A 16,516-nucleotide genomic window follows, 5' to 3' on the forward strand; every position below is an offset into this window, starting at 1 on the left:
GTTTCTTCCGTAATACTTAAAACATGACCATTGTCACTTGTACACTTAGAGCTCGTGTTGTTATTCATTTCATACGAAATTTACAGCGCAAAACATTATTTAATGTTGAAATTCTTCGCAAACTCATGAATAGATATGTCGTCAAAATGACTTTACTACTTGAAAATTAAACTTCTATTTTTAAATCAATAATTCAACTCGAGCTTATAAAATTGCAAATAGAGGCTAACGGTTAGCCCCATATTTTGAGAAAAAACATTCAAACAACACAAAATCATAAAAAGAAGAAGGATTGTTTCACATGGAAATTGAACAACATAAAAAGCAATATATATTACTCTACAAAACAGTTGTCAATTCAATAATATTTACATTGAACTCCGGAAAAGGACTGCATAATGGAACTACACTTTCGGACAGGTCAACGCCTTAAAAAGCTCACCATTATTAAAGAACTGCTTAATGCATTTGCAATAATGTCCCAGTGCTGAAAATTCGCATAACTAGATGGAATGTAGTTTTCGGAAAGTTTAAGGCAGATTGTTGGTAAAGATGTTGTTTGTTTACCTGTTGGTAAAGATGTTGGTTGTTTACCCAATATGTATGTGCTTTCATTATATGCTCATGAACCGTAAATGGATTACTATATCGGTGTAACGATCTTAACGGATATCCGATATGTTTATCCGAAAAAAGCTGTTTGAACATAAGGTTCCAGTCTTTCTTCGTGTACCACAAAATATCGTCTTAATACGCATATTTATTATGAATGTATCATAAACATAATAATACATTAGGAAAATCTGACTGAATCTTTTTTTTAAATGTTAAAATAGTAAGTAGAAACCACACAGGTCGTCAACATGACAAAAATGAAAATGTTGCAGACTCGGTTTGATTGTTAACATGATGCGTTTCAAAATTCACATCTATAATTTATAATTCATCACTTTAATGTTACTTGTTTGTATTATGCTGCTGGTATTGCCTTGGTAATTCTTCCCACGAGCCTAAATCTCTCTTTTTAGTGAATTATTATTGCAGACTGATTGTTTTGTGATTCAAAATGCCTTCAAATGGGGATAACGCTTTCCAAGTGTAAAAGCTATTTTCATTTGTCAATTTTGCATTGGTTTGATGTCACCTATACGTGTATCTTCAGTAATTTGCATTTATGGGAGAAAGGGTATGCCACATTCCTTTTATTATTTCTTTTCAGTTTCATTAGACATATATCTTTTAAAGACGTTTCTCTAGAATTTCATTATCAAATCTTTTACGATTACTACCTCTAGCACTTCATAAATGAGAATTTTTAAGCATAATGTAGTGAAATAAAGCATATTGTGTCAGAGCCTTAAGTGTCTAGAAAAAGTTTGAAAACTTCACATGGTACATCATTATTTAGACAAGAAAGGTCAAGGTAACAAGCGTAGTGGTTTCAAACTGTTATATTGTACAATCTAAACGTGACATATTAATTTGATATAATTTGTGAGATTTTTTTCTGCCAAGTAAAGTATTATGTTAATTGATTTCATGATTTAATAAAGCCCACTAGATACTAAATAGTTTGTAAAATATATTTTTCTAGCATCTTGATTTGCAAGTTCTTCGTACAAGAAAGGCGAATCTTAAATTGTACTTAACAGTGTCCCTACGACAGATATACCTGCTTATTCTCTTGCCATTTTTGTACCCATTTTATGTCACAAACAATACCACAAAAGTGTCCCATCCTTACTTAATTATTGTCAGTTTCTATCAATTTGATTTCCCTCCATTTGAAAGTTTTAGCCTGTAATTGTATTCCGTTAAATTCAAGAGAGTCGATTTTCTGTTACTAAATAAAACAGGGGATAAAATGGCAACTTTTGACTGTGAACCAATATATAAGTACATACTGCTGCAAAGTCCATGAAGTCAATGTATTTCGTCAGAACATACTTCCATTTGTGATTAAGTTACACACAGAACCGTGGTGGAATAGAAACGCTTTTCATGTACAAATTAAAAGCAGAGATTGGTACAATAAGTATTACCGTAAGCCTAAAATCAAGAACACAGTTCCTATTGTATAAGCCACGTTCCAGAAAGAACAACGCTGCTTCCTAGAAATAAAACTTAAGCATGTATATAAAGATATATATACATATACAAAGTAGAGTTTAAACCGAACATTTATGCACATACGAAACAACACTCATTGTAAAATAAATATATTAACGCCGCAGGTAAACAAGCGCCACAAAACATATACTTGCTCTCGTATAAATATACCTTATTTGGTATTATGTAAAATCAAATACATCAAGATTCTCGTAATGCTCTTGATAATAAGAGAAATGTCTGGTCTAGGCCGACAGCAATGTTGAGAGCTAAATCATTCCTTTTGTGAAATCATATATTGATCAGACTTTACAATAGAGTCTTTCAGTCTTAAACACAGCTCTCCAAACTTAGCCTATTGGCGGAATGTTTATCTATTATAGCGTTGAATACTGCAAATATTGCCATTGATAATTATATTTACATAACTGCTTCAGTCGAAGCGGACGTGAGGTTGTTTAAGATAATTCTTATAGTGAGGGTCATATCAGAACAGAAACAGGTGTTTGTTTGGGAATAAAATTTTGTCAGTTTAATGAAACATGTCAAGTATTGCCATAACACTCTACAAGCATATCGATTACAGAATATGTCGGAGTTTCTTGGGTCGAAAATTGGTAATAATATGATGTAAAATGTCTGGAATCGTCAGGAATATTGAATATCATTACAGATCAATATTTTTTTCTGTTCAACCCAAAATACACTGAATGTCTTGGTGGAAAACGAAGAACATCCTTGTGTAACTAGATTTTGTAAATATACAGAAAACTGAAAATGAACACTAGACATTTGACATTTATAAAAATTGTTTAACAGTGTATTTAAATAAGGTAGAATATTCCATGCATATGAATGCTGCTTCGTATCAGAAGGTATATAACAAGAGCCTGTAAGATCATACACCATTTTAGTTTGCGTTTTCACAAAATTTGAATGTTAAGCAACAATAATGGCCAATGCCAAGTTGTTTGTTGTTGTTGTTGTTTTTTGTTGTTGTTGTTATTGTTTTGCTTTGATATAATTATATAAGCTACATTTTTTCCATTTCACTGTTAACATGAATTGACATTTGCGGATATGCTGTGATACAAATCTTACGTTATTCAATGTTATGAAGACCGTGAAAGGTGATTTTAAATTGTGAATAGACGTACATGGTCAAGCCAAGCGGTGGTCGTACATTATTGATTGTATATATATTGTGCCAATAGAGATCTTTTAAATGTTTCTAATATTTTCAAAATTTGTTATTTTTTTCTTATATTACATTATGTGATGCAGATGTATGTATCAATACAATGTTTTTTCGAGACATGATAAAAAGCCTTCTCCGATGTCTAAGGGTCCCCTGTGCGTTCACATTATCTATAGTTAAAGTACCTTTTACTACCATTCGATGTCTATTATTGTCAAATTAAATATTGATACTAAAAATTTAACGATGTCAGCAATGTGAGTTTTTCATTGTCTGCTTTAATTGCTAAAGTGTTCAATTTTACTTCATGGTGGCTATACGTCGATGTAGCACATTAGAGCATTTCATCAAAAGAGAATCCAGAATACAAGTCAAACCTAGAACAATAGAAAACGTGTGAATCTATGCATGAATGTTACGGGTTAATAGATATTTATCATAATATCTATATATTTCTTCTCGGGCCAAACCTCAAAGGATAATTGTAGACAGCACGGCATCTGTGATTGATTTCTAATGTACCACGGCCGTTATTATTTGCCAATTTCCGTGTTTGCGTCCAAACAGCTTCCCGCTGTGTGATATAGGATCGCTCATACGTTTGTTCATATTCTTTCGCATGGATATAACAGCGTAAAATCAGATAGTGTATGTTTATCAATGATGAGGATGCTGTAACAACACAACATCGTGCAGTAACAAAATTTGAAAAGTATGTTAAGCAAATATTTTCTTGCTATAAAATATTCACAAATATCAATTATCAATTTAAACACCATTTATCAGTTACAGCCTGAAAATATAGGTACTCACTTATGAGTTAATTATTACAGCAGTAGAAAAGTAGAAATTACATCTAATCAGAATAATGCATGTTCATTTGTATCAGTAAACACACAAATCTAACTTTTATCAGTTACACAATGTTATCCAGGTTTTGTCATTTTTAGCATCAATACACTACTATGTTCAATTTAATGGGAAGGCCTCCATTTTTATCAAAACAAGTGTAAACAGTGAAACGTTTTCGTTTTCTGTGATGTGGACTTTGTTTATTGTATATTTGTTTCCAAATTGGATACCAGGATAAAGACTGATAATATTTACCTTATGTACGTATTTATTTAAGTTTGAATGCACTTCTGTTTGCCAATTGTTCTATATCATAATTAAATATGGAATCACATTCTTTTGTAACTTGACACATTCAGAAGGTGTCCATAATAATTGATATTATACTTTCAGTATGAAACACAACTGAAATATAGATTGGTTTTCACAACAGAGTCCAGTTGTGCAGGTGAAAATATATGTGGATAAATATATTGTGTGACAGGACTAAGACTCACATAGTGCAAATTATGACCAAGTCTTGCAGTCACAGAGATAAGCATGGCTAAATCTTACATACATAGGTATATACTGAGGCTTACAATTTCTTTTTGTTGCTGGTCTACTTTGAGATACATGGCTCTCTGACTGTGTTTGGTGTGTTCCGGGAAATTTACCCTTACCTTTTATTTTTACATGCGTAGCGATAAGCATGACTAAATCTTATACACAAAGTTAAAACATGGCTAAGACCTACAAACATTGAGATGAGAGCAAAACATGACTAACACTAAGGCTGTGTACCACTATGCTTGTTTTGTCCTTTCCTAAGTATTGTTCTTTGCCAATGTTTTACAGGCTCCGTTCGGGGAGGCTGAGTTCTCTAAACGTGGCTATTCCTTTGCTTAAATGAGCCGTGCCATGGGAAAACCAACATAGTGGGTGTGCGACCAGCATGGATCCAGACCAGCCTGCGCATCCGCGCAGTCTGGTCAGGCTCCATGCTGTTCGCTTTTAAAGCCTATTGGAATTGGAGAAACTATTAGCGAACAGCATGGATCCTGACCAGACTGCGCGGATGCGCAGGCTGGTCTGGATCCATGCTGGTCGCAAACCCACTATGTTGGTTTTCCCATGGCGCGGCTCAAATGCTTTCTGTCCAAAGTTACAGACAAAATCAAAATTTATTTTCAGAAAAGTTTTTTTTCCTTCATTTTTTATAAAGCGATGCTTTATTTTACAATTCATCATTATCTTTGTTATTAAACAGTGGTATGTAATACTGCTCTAAATGCAACATGTACTCTTAAAAGACCGTTCAGGAAAACGCTTTCGCCCATAATATAATTATATCTATCTCTAGAAATGAATATTTTATCAAGTACCCAAAAAGTATTGTTATAATAAAGTAATTAGACTTTGACCACTTTGAAATATACAAAATGAAAGTGAATGCCGAAATATCTTCACCAGCGATACTAAAAGTTCTATTACAAATTTAACAAATTATACTGCTTAATGTATTTGTAACGATATTTAGTTGTCTATGACTTTATATAATTATTAATATCTAAAATCACCAGAGAGAACATATTTAATGACTCCCTTGTGAGCCTTCTTTGTTGGACAATTTCTTCGCTACTGAGAATAAAAGCTTCATATACCTAATAGAAATAAGTAATTTCTTTGTAATGCAGCTCTTAAGATTAGGTAGTCAAATTATAACTTTAGAATAAATTTTTTCAGAGCATAATTAAATATGTTTGAAATATTTCTTCTAAAATGCAGTCAACAAATATAAAGTAATTCGTACTTCAAATTGCATTTCTAAGCTGTTACTGATACATTCTGTATTATTTTCCCATGAATGTAATTTTTCTCTTTTATATGAATTATTAATGTAGACTGATAGTATTATGATCCCAAATACATTTGAACAGAGATAAAGGTTTAATAGCGTGAAAGCAATTTTCATTTGTTAGTTTTGGGTTAGTTTATTGTCACATTTACTTGTCTCTTCCTGTAATACACATAAAAGGACTATGACCGTGACGTGTGTCTAGGAAGGTTGCTTAACTATTTCTACTTGGTTTATTTCGAGATTTTGTGAGACTTTTTTGCGGCCAAATCATGTAACGTTTAATATTTGTTCTGGTGTGAAAAGGGGTGATTGTATGTTACAGTTTAGTATTGTGGTATAATATAATACTTTTATATAGGGTGTATGACATCAGCTCAAAGGAACAAGGTGCTGTCTGCAGTGTAGTTTCTATTTTGTTTATGCTAAAAAGAATTCTGACACGGCCTGGTTTATTTCCCTATTAAACAAAACAGACTGAAACTGAATAAAGGCACCCTTTGTTGAAGTCCTAAATTCGCAAATGGATTGTATATGTTCGTTACATTCAGAAAGTATATAAATATCTATACAGTGACCTATATCGTTTTGTTGTCATAACGGCTATAATCAGTATTGTTTTATTTGTTAAAATATTTAATGTTTACTAAATAATATAAAGAAAGGTACAAACCTTTAAATATATGTGCGAACAAATTTCATAAAATAATTTACTCCACCTTAATACAAGTATTTTTGTTCTTCGAAATCACGGGTGTAACAATAACAAAAAAAAAAACACAATCCTCATGAAATTATCATGAAATACAAATTTGTCTCTGTTTTGACAATTGGAAGTACTTATCAATTAGAGGTCTGTGTACTGTCTCCATAGAAATAAATGTATATATAAGCATCTATACAGACCTGGTTGAAAGCGTGTGAGAGCATTGTTAAAATCAAATAAGTCCCAACCAAACATATTGTCAAACGTTTTCTTGCATTCATGTGAGCTGCTAAATACTTTGAACATGTCAGAAAATTATTTTAATTATCTTCTTGATTATCAGTTATTCTCCTTGTTGTACATGTATGAGACAGGTCATGTAATAAATCATGTTCAGTGAATGCCAAGTCATTCGGAAACCCGTATTCTACAATAATATTGATAAAAAGAACAAGGTTGGGGTCTGTCAGGCCAGAAGTTGGAACTATTTTGATGTACAAAGGCAAGAATTGCCAGGAAACATGGATAATGGCATGTACAGTTTAAAATAAATACAAGCTCATAGACCTAAGAGTGGTTGAGTTATCATAAACTGGTGGTTAGATATTAAGCATACATTTAAGGTATCAAACACTTGACAGTACATGTTCTCCAATGTCAAGAATATACAAAATATATGTAAAAAATGATAGATACTTTTCCGGAAAAGCCACGTACCAAGAATGCGCTGCCGATGTATAAAGATAACAAATATTTGTCAATTTTGAAATTATACTTGATTATAGTAGATTATATTGAGACATAAATCTAAAACGTACTGTCAGAAGATGGATGGTGCAGACGGTAATGATCTTTTGGAGTATTATTTCATAATTCATATTTTTACGTCATACGTGTTTCTGAGCGAAACGTGATTAGACTCTTTGGTAAAACGTTCCATACACTTTCATAACAGGGCCTGATACAAAACATGAGATATTGGCGGCTTTTAAATCGTTATTTTATATCCATTGACATCAAGTTCCCGGCTTCAGTATTCTTAAATGTCTGGAATGCTTAAAAACTTTGCTGATAATGAGGCTTTTCCATAGGAGAAAAAAATAATTGAGCCGTGCCATGAGAAAACCAACATAGTGGGTTTGCGACCAGCATGGATCCAGACCAGCCTGCGCATCCACGCAGTCTGGTCAGGATCCATGCTGTTCGCTTTCAAAGCCTACAGTAATTAGAGAAACTGTTAGCGGACAGCATGGATCCTGACCAGACTGCGCGGATGCGCAGGCTGGTCTGGATCCATGCTGGTCGCAAACCCACTATGTTGGTTTTCTCATGGCACGGCTCAATTATAGTATTGTGTAATTCTTGGGAATCGACATTCTACATATAATCTCTTTTCTCTTCACTTTGCCGTGAGGGGATTCTTACGAACAGTTGAAAGATAGTTTTATATAAAAAGACCATATTAAACATTTTGTATGAACTTCTGATTAGGTAAAAAATTGTTATATCTAAATTGGTCAAAGATTTATATTACAAGCCTTGTGACGTATTATACATTTTGTCTGAATTTCTGAGTAGCTCAAATATAGTTTCATTTAACAATACCGTATCATACATTTTATGATGAACTACGTATTGTTGTCTTTTTGTTATACCCCTGGATTTTAATGAATCTAATAAGCTACCTTGTGGAGGTATGAGTTAAATGTATGCATTGTAATGTTTTCTGTTTGGTGATGAGAAAGCAAAATAAGAGGACATCATATGAAAACAGTGAGAATTCACAATTGTTACTGTGTTCACACAGCTGTGAGAATATTGTGTGCACACAACTATTCCATTGGTACAAAGTAAACTTTTCGCTAAGTACCACACATTTCAACGTACAATTCTTTATTACTATCTTAAAGCAAACTGCAATCTTATCTTGAAAAAACAATCGTAAAACTATGACCTTTAGTAATTAGTTTTATTTGATCCTTAAATATTTTATCATCGGATCATACCCTACAAAAACGCGATGCAAATATGTTTAAACGAATATTTTTTCAATGAAATGCGGCTCCAAAACAAGTTACACCAGAATCTCTGAATGTCTGCAAAATCTTTAATATATTATCAAAATAAGTATCAACAACTTTTATTATTTAAAGCCTCGTTCCCGGAGAATATATCGAAAAACAATTATGTAGTCGCCAAACTGAGCATATAAACGACTATTTCTCTTAAGTTTGCAGATAAGTGCTACTTTCCTAGTACCTTCTCTCGGTAAAATCAATACTGCTTTATTCCCAAAAGAAATCAAACACGAATTTGGTTCAATTTTATGGACAGTGAATATAAAGTTCTTAATTCTGGTCTACAGAAATGATTTACATGAGCGAAGGAAATGAGTGTAATTTCGTTTTCGATATAGGATAATACTTCCAGAGCTGGATTTGTCTTATCTCTAAACTCCCCATGTAACTGAGTGTATAGTTTATGGCATAATATAGGTTTCGAAAGTTTTGTTATTATAAGGGAAAAGTTTGGAAGTTTGCAGAAAAACTAAATTTATCAAAAATCAAAAAGTCTGAAACGATTCTGATTTCAAAAAGTTAACCAGTTCTGCAACTGCTTTGTGCAATAAAGATAATTTATAGACCTTTCACAAAACCTCAATTTTGTCTTGTCTTCCGGACAGACATGCATCCCTATAAATAACGAGTGCAATTTCAGTTTTCTAACAAGGTTGTTTATTTGTTTTCTTACATGTTTTAAGGAATTAAAGACGACAGATATGTTTCTTATGAAAACACATGCATTTATTCGTAATTTGAAAGCTCCAATAGAACGGTTTCTGTTTTTTTTTCTAATATATTTCAATGTTATAGTTATTTGTCATACAACACTAGAATCCTATAATTTTGTTTATTTGTTTAATTGAAATGTCTTATCCGAGCTAAACACCTTTCTGCCAGATGGTTTCCACTTCGGACAGTGGTCACATTACAGCTTTTAACTATTGCATGCGCACGTAAAAAAACAAAATCGTGTGCACACAATAGCTCATATCCCCGTCTGAAAAAGATGATCAATGGCTCACTGTCGTGTACGTTACACGCGCAATAATATTTCTTATCGCGTGCACACGTTTTATTTTTTACATGGACACGTATTTTTTATGCCCCCGCCGTAAAATGGGGGGGGGGGGGGCATATAGTGTTACCCCTGTCCGTGTGTGTGTTTGTCCGTTTGTCCCGTTTGTCCGTTTGTGTGTTCGGGAAATGGTGATGTTCGTGTCAGGTCCGTGACTTTGACATGCATGGTTCGATTTCAAAATAATTTGACACAAATAATAAGCATGGATAGACAATGTGTCATGCGCAAAAACCAGGTCCCTAGGTCTAAGGTCAAGGTCACACTTAGAGGCCAAAGGTCACATACAAGAATGGCTTTGTCTTGAGCATTTCTTCTTCATGCATGGAGGGATTTTGATGTAAGTTGCCTCAGTTGTATACCCTTATGAGACAAAATGTCATGCGCAAGAACCAGGTCCCTAGTTTGGAATTACTTCCCTTTGTTGTTACTATAAATAGCCTATATTGTAACTTTTTTATTATTTTTAGGGAAAAAAACAAGACCATTTTTTCTGTAGTATAACATGCATGTTACATCCAATTTTGAGAAGTTTTTTAACCTATCTCTACCTGGTAAGGATTTTTGTGTGGACGTAGGATTTTTTTAAAGATTAACTTCCCTTTGTTGTTACTATAAATAACTTATGCCTGTGACCTTTTTCATGTTGCGGGGGCATCCGTGTCTGTGACACATTTCTAGTTTTACATTGTGACATACATTTCTTACTATGTGTGCGTAAGCAATGTTTTTATTTATTTCAGATAAATTGAAGAATGGTTGTAGAAATGTAAAAATGTGATGTTAGTGTACAATCGTTTATCTGGTCATTGTTAGAGGTAAGAAACCTTTTCTGTATCTGAACTGTGGCAAGAATAAATATTCACTTATCGACAATTCATAGAGAGGATATTTGTTTGTTTAAGTGTCAGATCGAAATATCTTTCACGAGTGAACACCAGAGACAATATTTTTACAAGTGGCGTAGCCACGAGTGAAAATGTAAGATGTGGTGTTTATGAATGAAAGATACTTTGATCTTACATGTCAGACAAACATATTTTCTTTTTATTTCATGTTTTGAATAGACTTACCCGTTCTAAAGTTTCTTAACAAATATATAAAAATATAATGAAAATATATGGTGAAAGAACCAGATATATTTCGCTCTAATAATCGATAATTAACTGAAAAACATGTAATAAAAACTTATCTAACAACACTACACCTGATACTTAACTTGGTATGCATAAATAGGCAATGTTATTATATCTAAAGCGATAACTATTATACTAGTATACTTTTGTTGCGAAACTAATTCTCATGTATAATGGGCAGCCGTAAAAAATGTATATTTACCCATGCTACTATTCTTTAATATAGATATTTGTCTCTCTTTTTTGTATTTAAGTAGCTTAAATCAAGATCTATCAAACAAGGCAAAATACACCTGCGGTTAATTTGCGTATTATATATTTTTTTACAAAAAAATGGAGAAATTTCCTTACTTTATATTGTTTAAGGCTCAAAAGTAATTACAGCGGAAGAGGATCTTTATATTGTAGAAATGCTATTTTGTTTATAGTCTGTGCTTCCGGGAGATCTACCCTAAGGCTCACCTTTTATCTTTAATAGCAATTATTCCTGCAGCAAATGACACCTAAGCGAGATATAGACATGTTTTGATTTACATCTAGAAGAGCTCTAACATTTTATAAAATTGTAAATAAATCTGTTAATCTTTTTAATCCTGGGTTGTCCATCTACCATGTTTTTCTTTAAACAGCTACATCAACCCTTATAAACCATTACAAGCTGTAGACGGTATGCGCGTAGAACTATCGGATATGCCTTAACCTTGTTTGGAAAGAAAGAGCGTTTGCTTAGTTAGCTTGTTGTCACCTTTGACATTTCAGTAACTAATTTACCTTCTCGGGGAAACAATTAATACCAGGCTTCATTAAAATTAAAGTGAAATTTAGAGATACTGTTTAAAAAAATAGAAATCTTGTATTTAGAAGCTTTCCTCTACACAACATGATGGCTTCTGTTGTACAGACATAAATCGGCTTAATTTATATGTTTTGTTATCATTTTTGTTTTCATTGCGTAATCTGATCTTGAGCGTTTTTAAAATTCAGCACGAGACAACATGTAGAATCGTTAAATGATCGACTGTATTAAGTACAGCCGTTTTACGGCTAAGGAGCTTGTAAAATGTATTTAAAGACTGAACCAGATCGGTAATCAGCAACATTTTATTGCCAGTTAAACAAAAATTCGATTTTTTATTATTCCTCTTCACGGGGAAGCTCCTTAGTGTCATAATATTGATATTATTTGCCTCTAAGAAGCTGATTAGCCGTAATTTTGCCAACTTTTATTCTGATACTAGAAAATTAAACCTCTGTCACATGTCAAACGTTTGGAGTTTCAGGCACATTGACGTAAAATCCAATTACCATCTTCCACGCGGTTAATTCTGTTAGTGTTCATCATTTCCTGCACTTAATTTCGTTATGGATTACATCACAGAGTCACATATTTTTTGTCATGGTATGCTTTCGTTCACTGATAAGCTCTACTTATAGTGAAAAACGTCAGAAGGACCGACTTTGACTATTTGTACATTGAAATAAATCTGTAAAAAGATCCCTTGAAATAAAATTTGTAAAAAGATCCCTTGGTAGCGTAGAATGCAACCAAGCAAAATAATGATAGACTCGACTTGATTGAGTCTGTTCATGAGAGGTAATGAAATGTGCAGCACCTCTCATGCCCCCTAGCTCCGGCTTAATACACAATTTAAAACACGAGAGGTATGGTCTTGTAAAACCGTCAGCACTGCGGATAGGGCTGTTTTTACTAACAGTAAAATTAATTAATTTCAAAAAAGTCTAAACCTTTAAATGTGAAAAGAATGGTCCCACATTACTAAACATAAAGATGTTTTATTATGTCATGTCAATGGTTAACCAATAACGCTAAACACGATGGGATACATCTATGATAAATTATGATAATAAGACGTTACTCTATTCTTAAAGAGTAAAGACATTGAACTGATTACTAGTACTATAGTTGAAACAATTCTACAGTTTTAAGAGCAATACAAATGTGATCCCAAACTCTTTGCAACCGAGCAGTTCTTATGAATAATTATCAGATCAGTATTTAAACTGAATTTCAGTTGAAATGAACCCAACATCACAATATTACATTTAATGTTAGGACGAAAATAAAACAATGGACGGAGTTTAAATAGAGTTTGACAGGCAGAACTACTATTGCACATTGTTATACATTGTACAAACAAACACAACAGTTTGCTTCATAAGAGTGTCTTCGTTTTTATCTCAGTTATTATTTGGAAGACGGAATCAATCAAAGTACATTTGATCAGAATCATTCTATTCTATCAGAACCAATCTCGGGATTGTCTGATGTCGACCATTGTCGTCTGGTTTCTATAAATGTTTGACCTTTCCGTCCATCATACGCCATCTTGTACATTTAGCCTTGATAGATAGACATGATCTGCTTATCTATCTAATTATAAGGTAACCAAGAAGCGTTGTATTAGTAGTTAACAATTAATATTTTTTCTGTATGCTATATCACATGTTTATTAAACTTAAGATGTGTGGTTTTATATATTCTGCACTAATCGAATGCCTTTCCGGTAAATAGTCAGAACCTTTGATTATTAAGTCAAAGACATTAAGTATTTGTTTAATTTTTGTCGTCAAATTTTGATTTTAACCCTGCAAAATGTAGTGTTGAACAGCATACCGGTCAATTGTACACACTGTGGAATGGCGATTTATAAAGTGAGTCTGCGCTACTATATAAAACTGCATTTAGACAGGAATTATACTCCAAAAATCTTACATTTTAGCAAACATCTTCAATCGAGTTTTGCAAACGTGTAGGAATATTCGTTCACAAGCAGTTTTTGGCAACATTCAATTCAGCGACAATTATTCAGAATTTCTAATGTTAGGTTCAGGAAATAATTCATATAATAATGTTAGGAAATTAATGTTACCTAAGATGGTTCCTCTGTCATTTACTGGGTGACATAAAATTATGTACAACGCTAAGTTTAGCGAATGGAATTTTCGTGATGAGATCGTATATGATTTTTACGTTTCATGTCAAGGTCACCTTCTCTGCCCTCTGTCTTGATAGGAACCGAAAAAGCGCCGAGGCAAAATTATGTGATCGGTGTAATAGACTGTCTGACAGCACATTGGTATTATTTATGATAAATTTTTATTAAAGTTTGTAGAAAAAAGTGTTTGCTTATTCTCACCAAATTTAAGTAAGGATAAATATGAAAACTGTATGTTGCGAATAGTAACTGCTTGATACCTTAACACCTACTTACACAGAATGCATTCACTCAGCCTGTAGTAAGTGACCTTAAATGAAGCACAGGTGTCTGACGTTTTATAATATTAAGCAAGACGTGCAAAACATTTCCCGAATCCTAAAATGTATAGTTGTAGACTAATTCTTATATAATAATATAACAGAAAGTTGAGATCAATCGTATGCATACGCACAATTTATAAACACCTTGATTTTTTAGTCTTGCTTAACCCTTAGCCTGCTGGCGGCCACTGATTCTGCCTTTGCGACCAGGGCAGACCAAGACACAGACGTGCAGGCTGATCATGGTCTGCACTGTTCGCTCTTCAGTCAGCGAACACCCCTTTGAATAATAAATGGTATTGCCCGCATTGAATAATAGACCGGTCCATTTTTGAAATTTAGCAGGCTAAAGGTTAACCCTATTTTAATGTTATCAATTTCAGAGATAAAAGCACTAGTGCATTGAATATAGTGCCGTTTGGTTAAACACAATTTCAAGGCTATAAGAATGTATCTTAATATAAGAAACCTTCTCTAACAGTTTTAAGGATTCATAACATGGTACGACTAAAGATTTCATTATAAGTGTCTTCCATTTATTCACTATATTTATCTGTTCTTTGATCGTCGTGTGGATAACACGCTGGACTAAATGCAACTTTCAGCAGCATGGATAGCTTTGCGTCTCATTGTCTGCTTCTTTTATATGGTTTTCCATTTGCTGCTACAGTTGCTTAGAATCTTTGATCTTGAAAACAAAAACAAAAAAAACAACTTTTGTTGCAGTTTCTCTTAATGTTTGTGTTGAAAGCATTACAGAAAAACGTAATTAGATATTGGCGTTTTAACCTTTAGCCTTCTAAATTTCTAAAATGAACTGGTCTTTTATTCAGTTTGGGCGGTACCACTTATTATTCAAAGGAGTGTTCACTGAAAATTTACTGACTGAATAGCAAACAGTGCAGACCATGATCAGCCTGCACAGATGTGCAGGCTGATCATGGTTTGCACTGGTCGCAAAGGCAGAATAAATTGCCGCCAGCATGCTAAAGGTTAATACCATTTGCCTTATTTCTCTGTATATCAAATTATTAGCATAACAGCTACAATATTTACGTTTATAAGTTACATGTATAATAGGGCAGATTTACATTTGTATAAAACTGTATATGACAAAATCGCTTTTACATTATTGGATCGAAAAGAACACCACAGTACAAAACGAGAAGAACTTAATATTATTTTCGTAAACATTTCGTCTCAATTTACTTAATAAAAGGTAATTTGACTTCCAGACAAGCTGAGCGTTATGCTTCGTTTTTGATGTGATTGGTATGTCACGTGACTCTTGTCTAAACAGTGTTTCAGAAGCCAGATTGTTTTGATACGACTATGATATTAGCCATAAGGGAGACTTCATATTTTGTTTTGTCTGACTAATCTATTATTGTCTAATGCCATGCCTCATTATTGTACCTTTGCCAGAACAGTTTCTGTGTTTCAGACGTTATTTAACTGACTTACAGTAACTTTTATTCGATTGGATTTTTAAATGTTTCCTAAACATGTGAGCATACTTTCACTGTAGACAGTACTCGTGAAGACGTTTTACTATTTGGTATTATATAGTTTTACTCACTGTACCTCCATATTGTTGCAGGGCATCAATCTGCCTTATTAAGTAACTGTTATAGTGTTAAAAGTGTGCAAGCTCTTTATGATTGCCAAAGGGTTTTTGAACAAATGTACGAGTACATTTATGTCAGGTTTTGCTGCTTGATCAGTTGTTGGGGAAAAAAGCCTATTTAGTTTGTACTTTACATTTGATCTTTCCTTTTAATGTTGGCTTCAGCTTATTTGTCATTTCAGAATTTTCCCCTTGAATTTACTTTGATAGGGACTATTTCAGCATAAAAGTTTAGTTTCTTTTCTGTTCGTATTACGTTCACCACCAAGTTTATATATCAGCTTGTTTGTAATATTCGTTAAGTATTCTGGTGAATGTTTATCATTTCCTGTCCGACGGGAACAAAAGCGTTACGGAAGTGAAGGTCTTGCACACAGAGAAATAAGATTTTATGCTGAATCAGACGACAGTTAATATCAAGGAAACCTTAATAATTTGTTTTATGAGAAATTCTGAAAAGGTTTCTGCATTGTTTTATATTCAAAGTGGGCTGAGGATGTTGTCATATTGTTGTCACAGGTAACGTCAAACATCGCAGAAAATAATTCTTTTAGAGTTTTGAGAAAACTTGTCTATTATATAAAAAAAACTCGATCTATTTAGCAATCGAGCTATTTGAGACACTGTCAAATC

The 16,516-nt window shown here is 33.2% G+C and overlaps 1 protein-coding gene across 15 annotated transcripts in view; it reads left to right on the top strand.

Moving 5' to 3' along the window:
• LOC123551877 (suppressor of lurcher protein 1-like) overlaps positions 1 to 16,516 on the top strand; it is a 377,473-nt gene that overhangs the window by 252,159 nt on the left and 108,798 nt on the right. For all 15 annotated transcript variants that reach the window (XM_053541411.1, XM_053541412.1, XM_045341120.2 and 12 more), the window contains one exon: positions 10,584 to 10,658. The gene's annotated coding sequence lies outside the window, so the exon portion shown is untranslated. The remainder of the gene's footprint in view (positions 1 to 10,583; positions 10,659 to 16,516) is intronic.

This window comes from Mercenaria mercenaria, chromosome 4 (genome assembly GCF_021730395.1).
Source record: "Mercenaria mercenaria strain notata chromosome 4, MADL_Memer_1, whole genome shotgun sequence".
Classification (NCBI taxonomy): domain Eukaryota; kingdom Metazoa; phylum Mollusca; class Bivalvia; order Venerida; family Veneridae; genus Mercenaria; species Mercenaria mercenaria.